Below are 16,097 nucleotides of genomic sequence, written 5' to 3' on the forward strand. Positions count from 1 at the left end.
ATTTTACTGTGTGGATTTAACCCGTCTATTCGGCTAGTTATTTGGTTGAGAATTTGTTATTCCGATTTAAATCTGTAAGAAAATTTATCATAATGTTTGGAGCTGAGGAAAAGGGAGTGATTGGTGGAGCAAAATTTGTGATCAAAGTAGCCATCTTGATGAAAAGTTTTGCTCAGCAATGCGCGAGGGAAATCGGGGAAAAGTGATAGTGAAGAATAGATGCAATTCACAAATTGGAATGCAGGCTGCCAGCGGCTAGTGGTCAAAGAAAAACATTAGAAGGGAGGTATGGTTTAAAAATGAGAAACCAAATTAATTCCATCCAGCAGCGTCCATTAGCCGATTCTCGATTGCTGTCTCTCCAGTACCGACAAGCAGCTGAATGTCGGCGTATGAAAAAGTGAGTGGGCAGAAAGGGTGAAGTGGAAAGTGGAAGAAAGAAAATATGCTCAGCTCACATAAAGCTAAGAGAGATGGCAAGAAAGTCTGAGAGAGTAGTGTTAGAAAGCATGAGAAAACCTGATAGAAACGGGCGGAAAATGGCGGGAGGGGGGAAAAAATCAGGCCTACTTAGATGTGCCCAATTTCAGCAGTGAAATTTGGTGAGAAAGAAATTGCACGAAGAGGGGATGTTTAATGAAAAAAAAAAAATGATTGTAATAGTGGGAAATGGGAAGAAGCCGGCATATTCAAAGTGTGATTGAATAGGTGAATCAGTTGATTTCGTCTAAATATGCCAAGTGTAATATTTAAATTAAATAATAATCTTGGACGACTTTTAAGAGTTAAAAGAAGGTAGCAAAAAAGGTTACAACATTATTTTGAGTTATCAAAAGGTAAGGTAGGTGAAAGAAAGGTAAGATTCCAAGGTATGTTCAATATTTGAAAATAATAACAATATTAAAAATGATCAATCATCTGCAAACTGGCCAGGTATATACACGGATGCCGGAATACCTGTAGTAATTTTATAAAATTCAAAATTTTATAAATTTTTGACTAGTCTTGAAGATGATTGAAACATTTATCCAAAAAAAAAAAACACAAACATCAACATGAAGTACATGCATCCACAACAGATAACACGAAGCCATGGTGCCGGGTGTGACAAATTCTGCATAGTAGATAGGCCGTATAGAAATTCAAATAGAATGCAGAGGTTTTCATACTTTGGTAAAACTGCGGTGAATCCGTGCACCCATGGTGGATTACCAACATACAAAATCCATTTTGACGTAAGTTTCATCGTCCATCGAAATGCATCCGTTGTACTTGGTCAACACTTCCTTGTACAACTTCCTTGCCCTGGTTTTGGCAACCAGGTTATGTTTCAGCGTCCTGTTGGGGTGTTTGCTTGCATGATACGACCGCAAGCCTTCTCGCAAACAAATTCGTCAGCTGTACTATGGTTCGTCTTGAACTTTTTCGCCAAATCACGCAAGGAGATTCCAGGATTATTGTGATCTGATCGAATCACCTTTGCTCGCAGCTTCCGGTCATATGTTCCACTTTTACGGTTTGTTTTGCTCGATCCACCGTAAGGGTCTCCCGGTAACGTTGCAGCACCGAATTTACAGTCGATTTTGGATATTTCAGGAATTTCGCGATCTTTACTCCTTATCACGTCGGTTTCTCTACGTGCGTGTGCATAATTTTCTCTCGCCTTTCGCGTTCCATCGTAGATAACTTTTGACTGACTGCTTCTCTTGATGAAATTTTCACCACTAAGTGAACAAACCATCCGGATCAAAACACTGTCAATAGATTTGCGATGTGACAACTAGGAGCGCTGCAGTAAATGAAGAATGCGACCAGATTCTATGTGAAACAGACTTTAGTTCATGGAATCATGTGAAATATTTGAATTGGCACACCCAAAAAACATTTTGGCTAGATTAAAACGACAAATAGCTACACAAAAGCTGAGTTTATATTACAATATGCAAAATGCACTATTAGCTTCAGGATGCATGTGGAAATATTATTTTGGTTCAAATTTCCCCGTTTGCCGTAAAAATTTGGAAATGAGCTTTAAATTGTATGTACAAGTGTAAACTACGAATTTGACTAACGTTTAACTAACGAAAACTAACGAATAGTACCAAATGCTTAACTGAATCAAAGCAATCGAAACTGTCGAGCATTCGGAGGTTTTTGCTACCTAGTAGTAGCTTACCTAACCCGGACAATATAAGGGACGGAAACGATACACATTCATCAAACGAAAACGTTCACTGAAGAAGGTAGTAAGTTGCTATCTAAATACTGGTATATGAACTTTTCATTTACCGTGGTTGAATTAAAAGGAATCTTTCGATTGCTTTGATTCAGTTGAATCATTCAACCAAGTAGGCTCATACCACAACAGACCAAATGCTTATTGATTGCGCATCCAGCGTACATACTTATATTGTTGTTTTTGTTTGTGATTTCTAAACCAGACGCGCAACGGTTCGTGGCTTACTACGATTGTCAGTGGATTTTCAGAAGAACAATTTGCCTTTGAGAAACACTGTTACGAAGTACATCTGAAAAAATACTCGAGTGTTATGGTATAAGAGGTAAAGCTAACACATCGATACGTATTTAGTCATTTGACCAATAGAGAACAATTTGTTTACGAGATGCAATGAACTCTCTAGTAAACTTGGGTGTTGATGTTCCGCAAGACAGCAACATAGGGCATCTTTTTTTTCTAATTGTACGTTATCTAAGCCAGCTACTCCTGTATGGCACCATCTTTTAGCTGATGATACTTTCCTTTTTTATCCGAGCGTAAGTATGTCCAAACTAGAGGGTCCTTTTCCTGATCGTTTTAGCGTTCCCGGGAACCGGGAAATCTGACAATCCTTTTACCTGGAATTCTAGGAATCCCGGGAAAAATTGAAAATGAAAATTATTACACTCTACTGTTACTGTCTACAAAACTTTATTCATATGGTATTTTTTAAATAACAAGGTAGTAATATTACGAAACATTTCAACCTTTTAATGCCTCAAAAACTAAATAAGCAATTATTATTTATTTACATGGTGTTGGTTGTAAGCGTAAATTAGCTATTTTAAAACCCCAGACCCAAAAACCAAGCATTTTAACCGACAAACTTTTGTGGATCTTAATGCAAAAATTTAAAATAATTTAGAATTTTTTTTTTGGTTTTGATAGAAATTGCTTGGCTAGACATCAAACCTCGTAAATTTTCAGATAACTATTCTTTCACGGTTTTCCTTGCTCCATCCATTTTTTAAATTTAGATCGTGTAAATTTCTAGTCATTTAGCACTTTTTATTGGCTTCGGGAATTCCCGGGATTCTTTAGCGTTTCCCGGTGGGGAAACCCCGGATAGGACACTCTGGTCGAAACAATGATATTATACATATGGAAGATGAATTGAAAGTTTTCCATAAATACTTCTTAAATCTTTTGACAATCCACCTCATTAAAACAAAATATATGATTTTAAGTTTTTTTTTGTAAATCGAGCAACATGTCAATCCACGAGTTATGCTTCTCGTGCACAGCAGAAAATTGCGTTCATTAGACTTACTTCATAAAATTCATAATCTTCCCGCTCATATACAATCCTTATTCAATCCTAAATTTCGAATCACACTTTTTTATTACACAAGCATTGATTAACCGGTATAATTAATTGACTCTCCGATAGTTGAAATGTTTTGTAATGATTTATATTAAATGTACCATCAATAAAAATGATCGAAAATTCACATTTGGAGAAATTAAGAATAAACTTATTGAATTTTGAAAGGAAAAATCCAACTGTGCATTAGACTACCCCAAATTAGTATGGGTAAATTAAAACCTGTAAAATGTTATGCGCTGCAGGATAAAATTGATCCTAGGCCTAGTGCAAGATCTCATGCCAAATTTGGGCCACGGACCCGAGGAAGACAAAAGCGACCGTGACTACGAAAAAAAGCAAATGAAATGTGCGAATATTGAAACTGTTTGAATTTTATAATTTCAAGAAATTTTGTAATAACTGATTCAAGTAACGTAAAAAGCAATTCATTTCTATTTTATTAATCGTGAAAAATGTATTAGTTGTAAGTTTTTAGTTTTAAGTTTTTTTTTGAGACTCGAATGAACACTAAGTGTTTAAAAAGTCAGAAATAAAATTAATAATAATAAATTTGGGCCGGATCGGATCACGGGAAGGGGTCGCTCAACGAGCCTGAAGTTTGTATAGAATTTTGAGACATTTTGTTAGGGAGAAATATGAAAAACCAGTTTTTTATGAATAACTTTGGTTTCCTTCGACCGATTTGTTATAAAAACGGGTTTTCTCGAAGCCCAAATTATGACAAATATTTTATCCGAAGACTGCAAATCGATTTGAATTAAAATAAAAAAGTTATGAAGCTTCAAAAATGCACCCTTTTTTAAGGGTGGTATTCACCATTGTAAATGAGTCGGGAAGTTCGAACATTTCGACGCAGCATTAATCGTGATGAATACCATCTTTAAAAAAGTTGCCCGTTTTTGAAGCTTAATAACTTTTGCACTTTAACTCGAATCGATTTGCAGTCTTCGGATAAAATATTTATGATAATTTGAACTTTAAGAAAACCCGTTTTTAAAAGAAATCGGAGGAAATTGGTATCCATGAAAAACTGGGTTTTCATGTTTCTTCTGAACAAAATGTCTCAAAATCCCATACAAACTTCGTGCTCGTTGAGCGACCCTTTTCCGTGATCCGATCTGGCCAAAATTTGGCAAGAGATCTTGCACTAGGCCTAGAAATAATTTTAGCCTGCAGCACAAAACTATTCAAAAGTCAGGTCATTTGGGGCACTTTACCTGGCATAGTTAATGATAATGATGATCATGATCATGATGACTAAATTCCGTCCCTTCAGATGAGCACTGGCATTCATTGTTTTTCTTTTTTAAAATCGTAGTAGGCCTCGCGTTAAACAAAAAGAACTCGATGAAACGCCCACTGGGGCCATTTTTCTCGCTCCTTAGACCAAGCCCACCGCAAGTTGCTATTTCGGTCGGTATTTTAGATGCTTTGATTGGTTGCGTTTTTATCTACTTACTAATTTTCGCACTCATTGTTGCCATTCGGTTGGTATTTGTGTTTGTTTATTTTCTGATAGCGACGACCGGCTGCGTTGCTACCGGGTTGCTACATAAACGCATCCTGTAACAACCTACTGCTCGAATGCTATTTCTCGAATCACGTTAGCGACTGCTGGTGCGATGATGAGTTGATAGATATGTTGCTGAATGTGCTCGATTCGTGGTTTAGCAACCATTGGGTGGGCTTGGCCTTACATGTTATAACTTGCTACTGCACAAATCTTACAAACGAGCACGATTTTTTTTCCTTCTTTACAACTTCGGAACGTTTGAAAAAAAAAATCACTTTTTTAAAACAACTCCCTCATATCTGCGCTTACTTAATTTAATCAAACACGAAACTAGATTTAAAGTACCTTTACTTCACACAACACCACTTGGACATTCAATCATCTATCGATTCTGACTAAATACTTTTCCTATGAGCAGAATCAACAAAAAAAATTCTGAATCTTTTGCTTCAGTTTTAATTTACTGCACTTTTTAATATTTTTTTATTCAAACAAAATCCTTGTATTTTGATAAGTAGCCAGCAAATGCAAAGATAACATGCGACCGCGGAATAAAAATGTGACGCTTCTCGGCCAACGCCAACTTGGATGGAACTGAAGATTTTTGAAACAGATCCAATTGGCGATTTGCAGCTCAAAATGACTTTCAGAGGGCCCTGCGATCAAAACGATGATGTTATAGACTCAAGTATCAAAACGCGTAGTACCTACTTTTCCAAAACACAGGACAATTTTTGAAAATGTCGCACCTTTTCAAAGTATTTAGTCAGTTTTGATAGGATAATATGGTAAGAAAATGTGAATTCTTGAATCGTCTATACGTTTCGAAACAAGTTCGTCATTTAATCTTCATTCATTTTTAGTTCTCCGAAAATAAATGAAAAGTGTCAACTTGCAGCTGTTTGAAAGGCCGTGCCGTTTTTATAAGCAAAAGTTTTCGAATAGGGACGATTTTAAAAAAAACGGCTTGGATTGAATTTTTGTTTGCAGGATCTTTGAGGCGAAGATTTCTTTGTTCGTAGTATTTTTATTTAATTTAGCAAGTTCGTTTTTATAAAATATTTCTTGAAAATTACTTTTAGATACGCTTCAAGTTTTGGAAAAGAAATCAGTTCAGGATGAAAAAATAACTTGAACCTCTTCGGATATAAAATGCCAAAAAATGTGACGGAACGGACAGAACTAATTAGCAACTGCTTTAGCAAGGGATGTTTTGTTTTTCTACTGTATCAAAAAAAAAAAGAATATTAGCATCGACCTGACGTGATCACTCACAAAGGCAGAATTTTGCGAGCCGCATGTGACGCAGAATTAACATTTTTAAATTTTAGATGTTTATGCGTAGCTATAAAAATAGTTGAAGTAATTTTGAGTCATTAAGAATCTGAAAGTTATCACTTATATTTTGGTTCAAAAGTTAATACACGGACAACTATATCGTACATTTTTCTTTACTTTACATTATTTCAATTTTCAAGGTTATTATCGGGATTTATGTTTCTTCTGATTTGTGTCTGCAACCCTTTAAATTAGAATAAGTATTTACGCAGCTCGCTCAACATCTTATTGAGCAACCCATTCATCCCCCTGAGTTTGACATGAGATTTCACTATGGTTTGAATTTGAAAATTCAAAATTGAATTCAACAGAAAATACTTGCAAAATTATATTTACTAATGATCAAAGCATTGAAGCTAGTAAAATAATGATTTTCTTACAAAATTTTACAATTATAATTGTTTGAAACTTGACAGTTTCCACCAGAAACTTAGTTTTTAAAACAATTTGTAATCACTGCCATGTTGAAAAACTGCTATCATCACCCTTTTGTTAGTTCCATCAGTGGCAACCAATTGGCGTTGCATGTAGAATGGCTTTGATGCAAATCGCCAATACAGTATATTTTTATTATTATCTCTTTCATTGAAAATTGGATTTCGTGCAATGTTTTGCAGTCGCAGTTATCCGTACAAAGGTTGACTGAAAAGCGGTTAGCGTGTAGAACTCCGACAGATTTTACACTTATTTGACAGGTCGCACGAATGAACGAGTTCGCACAAATATCGCAGTCATGAGTGCGCAGTCCAATTTAGTGCGCTGCGATTAATATATCAGCAGACACGAAATTCTCCGCTGTCCACGAGAAGTAGAGAATGAACAAGACTGGAGGACAAAGCTCATTTCAGTTTGCTGAAGCCTGTTGAAGCCGCAGTGAAGTTATTTTGTCAAGAAAAGTGATGTGGAACGAAGCACCGGAACGCCTAAAAGGTGACATCATTCTGTTCTTATAGCACTGCTTGCTGAAGAACTGAACAGTTAGATAACCATTCTAGTTCATCTATGTGTGAGCAAGACTTCGAAGAATGTTTTGTCCTATAATAGTGACTTATGCCTTAGCTTGGCAAAATTATCTCCCTAAGGTGAATATTTTTATCTTGGAAAATTCATTTGAAAGCAGCAATTTGGACTATACCTGCGTTAATGACTTTCCATAGAGGATTTTTAGTATAAATAAAATGAACTCTCAATCAAAAAGATGAAATAGCAAGGGTAGTAAGAAATTTTAGAAAGGACATTATCTTGAATAACTCATAATGAAGTCTTTTTTATACTTGGGGTATAATCCTCAGAAGTTAATTTTTTCAACTCTACAGAACATCTTAGTGATAAGCTTTTTTAAACATTATAAACGTTTTTATATGTTTGAATTAAATAATGAAAATTTGGGTTGTTTACAAAGAATTTTTTTATACAATCCCTGAAAGTAAGTTTTGGCCCGTCAAAAACAGGAAAGGTTGTTTTAAGAACGAGTTTTGAATTTTCTGATGAATATCGTTTCTAGGAAAAACGGGAGGAGTTCGAGTAGGCGTTGACTCGCGCGGACGTCAAAAATTTTGGCTCTTGTAATCAAATCGCTCGAACTGAGGAAGAAAATAGTTTAAATAATGAAATTCCAGTATCGTATCTAGTTTGAAATACCCTCGAAGACGTACAAAATTGTGAGATGTCCTGGACCAAAAAAAAAAACTTTGTGATGTGGGAAAAATCAGCTTAACGCCTGATGGTGGTACCAGGAAAGACATCGGAACCCGGATCAGAAAGGCCCGATTTGCGTTTGCGAGTTTCCGAAACATCTGGCGGGTACGTCAGATCTCTCTACGAACGAAAATCCGAATCTTCAACTAAAACGTCAAATCCGTATTGTTGTACGGGTGCAAAACTTGGTGCACATATGCGGTGACGACGCGAAAACTGCAAGTATTTGTAGACAGCTGCCTGCGGAATATCATCCGCGCTTGGTGGCCTGGCAACTGGATCTCAAATGAGGAACTACATCGTCAGTGTCATTAAAGGGCGCTAGAAATCGAGATTCGGGAACGTAAGTGGAGATGGATTGGGCACATGCTGTGAAAATATGAAAACGAGATTTGCAGAGAGGCGCTGGAAGTGGAACCCAGAAGGACATCGGAGGCAGACCGAACTGTCGACGAGAATCTTGACTGGGACCGAGTGAAGACGCTGGCTCCGGATCGTCAACAGTGAAGGTCTCTTACTACGGCCCTATGCACCGGAGGATCGGCGCGGGATCATTAAGTAAATAAGTAAAATCAGCTAAAAAAAACTATTCCTTCCCTTGTTCCTTGTTTTCTTTTAGGTGAAAATATCTTTAAAATTTTCATTTTCATTCTCTTTTAGGTGAAAAATATACAGGAAAAAACGGTCTGGTTCAATATAAAATTTAGAAAACTGGATTGAATGGAGTCACGATCAAAATTTATTAGGATAAAAATTTGTTTACATATAATCGATATGATTTTTGATAGGCAAAACCTTGGTGTGTTGAGAACGTACATTAGTATCACCTGGACATTTTTTGCGACAAACCAGTTTATGATCATTGTATGTAGCTCCAGATGTCAAATCTGAACAAAACTGTACGAATAAATTGAAATTAAAAGCTTTTTTTTTCAAGTGGAAAATTTTCCAACCTCATGCCTATTTCATTTTTAAATGACAAATGCCTGCTTTTAAGTTGGAACTGGGAAACATGACCGGATTTCACAACGGAAAAGGATTATCGAAGGCCAAAGTTCTCTGCGAGCGCTATAAATATATTTTCAGCTTTATAATCTGAAACCAAGACAATAACGGCTTTTAGGAATCGCTGCTCAGTGCAACAGTTGCTCTTAGTTAGGAAAGCTTCTTTCCTTCCATTCTTCCTCCACTAAACCGTAAAATGCTTTTATTTCCGACGACCTTCTGCTACATGCAATTTCACATGCACTCGCTGTGTCGACCTTCTGCTGTGTCGCCTAAAATACATTAGCCTCCAAATTAGCTTATTTTTCGCATGAATCGTTTTGTCGTGCCCTTTTTATTCCGGATTATTTCTTTTTTCGTTTGCTGTCGAACAAAGACCTTAGCAAGACTTCAATCCGGAAAGCTCATCTTTAGCTAGCAAGCAGCCCAATCCCTGCAATGCCATCATCATCATAACCTTTCTTTTGTCAAACATCTGGCGGCAGACCTTTTCCTGACCTTGAGGCTTGAGCTTTGAGGAAGTAAACATTTGTTACATTTCCATCCATATCGTGACTTCTTGGTGCTTTGTGTGCGAGAAAGATTTCCTTCCAACTTTTGCTGGTGGCTGCTGCTGGTGGTTCATTTGAAGGAACTGACCGTAACCCAAAAGTCGGTTGATTCTTTCATCTCCGGTTTTTTTTTTGGGGGGGAAAGCCCCCCAGCGATGATGATGACCGGCTGTTTCTTTTTTGGGGTTTGCACTTAATGAAGTTTGATAAAAGTTTTTTCAATAGGAATGCGGGATATAATCGCTATACAAGTTTTCGCATTGTAAATTTTATCACTTTGGTTAAACTCCTAATTTTTACTCGTTTCATATCTTTGTGGCTTCAACTATGAAACTTCGTAAATATTTTTGGCTAGAAATTTTATCTTTGTCCTAATTGGATCTTGATTCAGTTTTTTGCCAATGTTATTATAAATTTGTTTTTGTCATAGCTCAAAAACTTTCTAATTATCAGTGCATTCTTCACTCCACTCCAACCTCCACTCATCGTGTTTTGTAACCTCAAAACTTTGCACTCTCGAACAAAAGTTGTGGAATGCAAACTCCACTTCACTCCTCAGTTCTTCTCCGTAGGCTGCCTTATTTGTCACTTTCGGGCGTGTTGGAATTTTGTGGATTTCTTTTTCCTGTTGTTGGTGCAAAACATCCCCATCTCAGATATCTTTGGCCATGCCACCCAAAAGCAGTCACAAAATCCCACCGTCAGAGTCGGTCGTTGAGCTTATTTCCGACCGAAATAAAGCAAAACGGAAGAAGGGAATCAACTCTTAAGGAAGCCGGCTTATCGTGGGGAGCTTTTTTTGCCTTGTTATTCCTGTAATGCACCAAGATTTTCTCCCTTCAGATGACAGATTTGCTGAGCTGGTTTTGTATGTATTTTCTTGCTAAGGTCATAGAAGGGTTTTGAGTTAGGAAGAGTCTTTTTGAAGTCAAATTTAAAGATAGATCATTATGAATAGATTTTATTTTTTGATATGAATTCTATCATTCTGAAAAAAAATATGCACTTTTGATTTTAATATTAACAGACAGGTTATTACGAGTCTTCCTCAAAACCACAACGAAAGACCTAATTACAGCATATTAAAATGATAATGCTCTTACTCGTAAAACTTAGCTCAGCCGCAAGTTTTACAGCTGAACGGAAGGCTTAAAAACTTGCTCTCTTTATTAGCAAAATGGGAAACATTTCCGCAATCCGGGCGCAAAAGTTTTTCCTTCTCCGAAAGCTTGCCTCCAATCCATACCATAACAACACTTTTAATCTGGAGTAAAAGTAATCCACAGAATCCATTTAGCTACCTATTTTTGTACCTTTTAGGTGCCATTCAGGTGCTGTAGTGAGAAGTGTGTGGAAAGACTAAACATGGAACCATTCCGAAGTAGGTAGGTATCAGTTTCACAGTATCCAAACTTTCAACTCCCAAGGGATAAATTTGCGTGCTCTCAACTGAACTTAACAATAAGTAGGTACGGAAAACGGAACTTCCGGAGAAATATGTAAAAAAGCGGGAAACGTAAAAAGGGGCAAAGGTGAGGTGAAAATCTAAAGAAAACTCCATGTTCAATTCACTTCAGTTCCTGGGAGCCGGGGCAGAAGCAAAGTCCCAGTTCAAATTTATCGTTTCCGGAAGCAAATTTTATTTCCGACCTCAAGATTTATTCCTTGTGGGATGGCTACGTGCGACTTGTAGGTACTTGTAGGGCACGCAACTGGGTTGGGTCGGCTCAAGATGTATGTGTCTCTCAACTTGTTACAGGAAATGAAGCTGCGCAAAGGGTGACCAGATCAGACAAGGCATGAAAATTTTAAAAGCTTAATAAAAACTTTCTCTGACTATAGAAATTATTGTTCGTCCCACAAAAATGGCAAAGCAGAAAGCTGTACCTTGCTTGTGTACAAAAAGGATTTCTCCTACCTTTAAGAGAAAAAAAACTCCTGTTGGCCATTTCGTACACAGTGCGTTCTACCTGATTCACGCTTTAACTGTGTTTATAATGTGTTTATAATTGTCATTAGAGACAAAGATTTAGAAAATTAGATGAGGACAAAGGTTAAAAAGTCAGATTTTCTTTATCCGAATTATAAAATTATTAACTAATAAATTAATAAAAATCTTGAGCATCCATTGTTTTCTCATAAAACTACTCCGAAGACAGCTATGAGCAATTATAAATAACAATCATATTACAGACCCCGTTCGTTTTTGGCAACATTCGATTTTGACAACATCCGATTTTGGCACATGTGCCAAAATCGAACGGTTTTTAGAAACACCATCACCTTTAAGTTTTCGCTATAACAGGACCATTTTAATTTAGACAAACACCGAAAATACGTTTTGACGTTCTAAAATGGTGATAAAATATAACAAAAAAAAAAACAAAAGTTTTTTAACAAATTATAAAGTACTTAAAAATGACAAAAAGATGAAAAATTCTGGAAATTAAAAAAACAAATACATACAAAAGACTAAAATTGACAAAAACAACTGAAAAATGATGAAGAATGAAAAAATTAGCGAATAAGACAAAAAAACAAAAAGATTATAAACTAAACAAGAATAGTGCAAAAATGCATCAAAAACATGTGAAAATAATAAAAAAATACTAAAAATGGTCAGAAATTGACTAAAATTAACGTTTATCATAATAAAAATAGTTATTTTGTAAAAATAAGAGAAAAAAGTTTAGGAAAAAAAACCGTTCGATTTTGGCAACATTCGATTTTGGCAACACAAAATGTTCGGGCATGTTGCCAAAAACGAACGGGGTCTGTATTTCCATTTTGCCCATATGCACTCTCTGGAGCCACCATTTAATCTATGTTTGTTTTCGTTTTTTTAACAGTATAAATATAAAAGCTGCCATTTTACTTCCTTATAATGTTCGACAAAAAAAATTAAATACCTACATTTTTTTTTCAACGAATCTATAGAAAAAATTTATAATTAAAAAAAAAATCAAACTTAATGTTCAAGAGAAAGCTTCATAAAATTTCATTTTAATCAAGTTTGTCTATAAAAGCAAAGATATTAAACTTAACCAACAATAAAAAAAAAAAAAATTTTAACTGATAATAGAAATTTTAAAGCAAAACAATGATTTTCCTTTTTTAAAAAACACGTTATGTTTTACAACTTCTATGAAAGCACTTATTAAACATAACGTAAAACTAAGAAGTTATAACAAAAATTATCACTTACCTATTATCATTTTTTTATCCCTGTGCACTCTCTGGAGCCCCCATCAAGTTCAAGACACGAGATATGAGACATGACACATAAGACATGAGACTTGAGACATGAGACATGAGACATGAGACATGAGACATGAGACATGAGACATGAGACATGAGACATGAGACATGAGACATGAGACATGAGACATGAGACATGAGACATGAGACATGAGACATGAGACATGAGACATGAGACATGAGACATGAGACATGAGACATGAGACATGAGACATGAGACATGAGACATGAGACATGGGACATGAGACATGAGACATGAGACATGAGACATGAGACATGAGACATGAGACATGAGACATGAGACATGAGACATGAGATATGAGACATGAGACATGAGACATGAGACATGAGACATGAGACATGAGACATGAGACATGAGACATGAGACATGAGACATGAGACATGAGACATGAGACATGAGACATGAGACATGAGACATGAGACATGAGACATGAGACATGAGACATGAGACATGAGACATGAGACATGAGACATGAGACATGAGACATGAGACATGAGACATGAGACATGAGACATGAGACATGAGACATGAGACATGAGACATGAGACATGAGACATGAGACATGAGACATGAGACATGAGACATAAGACATGAGACATGGGACATGAGACATGAGACATGAGACATGAGACATGAGACATGAGACATGAGACATGAGACATGAGACATGAGACATGAGACATGAGACATGAGACATGAGACATGAGACATGAGACATGAGACATGAGACATGAGACATGAGACATGAGACATGAGACATGAGACATGAGACATGAGACATGAGACATGAGACATGAGACATGAGACATGAGACATGAGACATGAGACATGAGACATGAGACATGAGACATGAGACATGAGACATGAGACATGAGACATGAAACATGAGACATGAGACATGAGACATGAGACATGAGACATGAGACATGAGGCATGAGACATGAGACATGAGACATGAGACATGAGACATGAGACATGAGACATGAGACATGAGACATGAGACATGAGACATGAGACATGAAACATGAGACATGAGACATGAGACATGAGACATGAGAAATGAGATTTTCATTTTCAAAATTGCATTGCATTCCTCTCAAAAAATTTGAAGAGATCTCCAATTTTCGACAATACGTGACGTTTAAATGAATCACGAATTGAAAAACATTATTAAGTTGTGCTAAACACAATGCTAAAATATAGATACCTATATCATAGGCTTGCCAGATACTTTCAGAAAAAAGCGGGACATTTCACGAAAAAAAAGCGGGACACAGCAGAAAAAAGCGGGACATTTAAGAACATCTGAAATAAGCCTAATTTTGTAGCCAAACTTTTACGTTTACCATCAGCCAAAGTTGTTTATAGAGTGAACTTTAAGGTTTTTTTTAATGTAGATTGATTTTGCTCAGTTTTTCTTACATGCCTTCTATTCATACGGTTTCAAGTCGTACATGTAACGGCGGATTGGTTTGTTTGGTAATTTGTTAAGAAAATTTAAAAACTCAATAAAACTTTTATCTTTATATACTTTGGACAATTGAGGCGAAAAAGGCGGTGCATAATATAAGGCAAATTAATTAGGATAAAAAAATAATTTCTATAATTTTTTAATCTATAGAATTACTTGGAAGCAACTCAAACAATTTTTTTTCATACATTGGTTGAAAGTGCTCAACACTTAACTGTACCAGAACCTTACTGTAATGCTAAGAACTTTATTCAGTATTGTCTTATATAAATTATGAAATATTCTGCTTATTTTGAGAAAAACTTGTTTGGAAGATTTCTGTTCAGCACTGAATTCAAATTGAGACTAAAGTTTGATTTTTTCGAGTGTTAGTCAGTTAACTTTGTAAAAGTTTTCCAAGAAAAAAAAGCGGGACATTTTGATGAAAAAGCGGGACAGCGGGACATTCAACAAAAAAGCGGGACATGTCCCGCTTTTGCGGGACGGATGGCAACCCTACTATATCACCAATTCTAGAGCGTAAACTAGTAGTGAAAATTTTATATCTCTAGTCTTGCATTAAAGATAGCTTTTTCAACATAATTTAGCAATAATTTTTTTGTGAAAGAACTGTTTTTTGACAAAGTTTTGTTACAAATCAAAATTGTTAAGTTCAATTTATTTTTTTACACAAATTTTTCAATTTCAACGGTAACCCCTCTCAATTTAAAAAAAAAAAAGTTGACTGAATATCTTTAATGGAAAATAAAGCTCATGAAATTGCCTTTCTGATGGTTTGCAAATTATTTTTGAATAATGAAAAATATCAATCGGTTCTCTAGTCGAGGGTACTTGGAATGGGTCAATAGCATTTTTTTTTTGTATTTCTGAATGTCCTCAATAGATTTAACCGTCAAGAGACCTAGGTAGCTGAAATTTGACATGAGCGTCAAATGGGAATATAAAACTTCTTGTTGAAATTTAAGACAACCTCACTATATTTTTTCAGATAGGTCGCCATCTGCCAGTCAATCGAATGCTGCCGTAACAGGACTACCTGTCGATGTGCTCGATCTGGATGTTTTTGCTGTTAGCGAGGAAATGGTTTCAGAAGCTATTATTAATTTCAAAAATTCGACTTCAGCCGGACAGGACGGAATACCGGCGTGCGTACTGAAAAATTGTCGCAATGTACTGGTAAAACCTCTTACGCGTATTTTTAATCAGTCTCTAGAACAGCAAAAATTCCCTGCCATCTGGAAAAAATCATTTATGTGCCCAGTATACAAAAAAGGTGACAAAAAAGATGTTCTTAACTACAGAGGTGTCACATCGCTAGCTGCCTGCTCGAAGGTATTTGAGAAGATCGTCAACAATGTCATGTTTTCAGCTTGCCGGAACTCGATCTCCGAGTACTGTGGTACAGTAGAGTTGGAATTATCAAAATGTGAATAAATATGGAAATACACGTCCGAGCCGATCAAAATAATATCGAATTAATTTCATAATTTAAAATCGATTTCAACAGAAAAGCAATCTTATCCATAATTTTAGCTTAACGCAGCATGCTACCATTAAAAATATCGTTCATGTATCAAAATGAAATAGTGTTCTAGAAACCGAAGTGTAACAACAATCAGATTTAGGTCCATATAAA

The 16,097-nt window shown here is 36.0% G+C and overlaps 1 protein-coding gene across 1 annotated transcript in view; it reads right to left on the reverse strand.

Moving 5' to 3' along the window:
• Positions 1–16,097, reverse strand: part of LOC129751814 (feline leukemia virus subgroup C receptor-related protein 2) — a 117,179-nt gene that overhangs the window by 36,603 nt on the left and 64,479 nt on the right. The window lies entirely within an intron of this gene.

The sequence above is a fragment of the Uranotaenia lowii genome, chromosome 3, assembly GCF_029784155.1.
Source record: "Uranotaenia lowii strain MFRU-FL chromosome 3, ASM2978415v1, whole genome shotgun sequence".
In the NCBI taxonomy this organism is placed as follows: Eukaryota; Metazoa; Arthropoda; class Insecta; order Diptera; family Culicidae; genus Uranotaenia; species Uranotaenia lowii.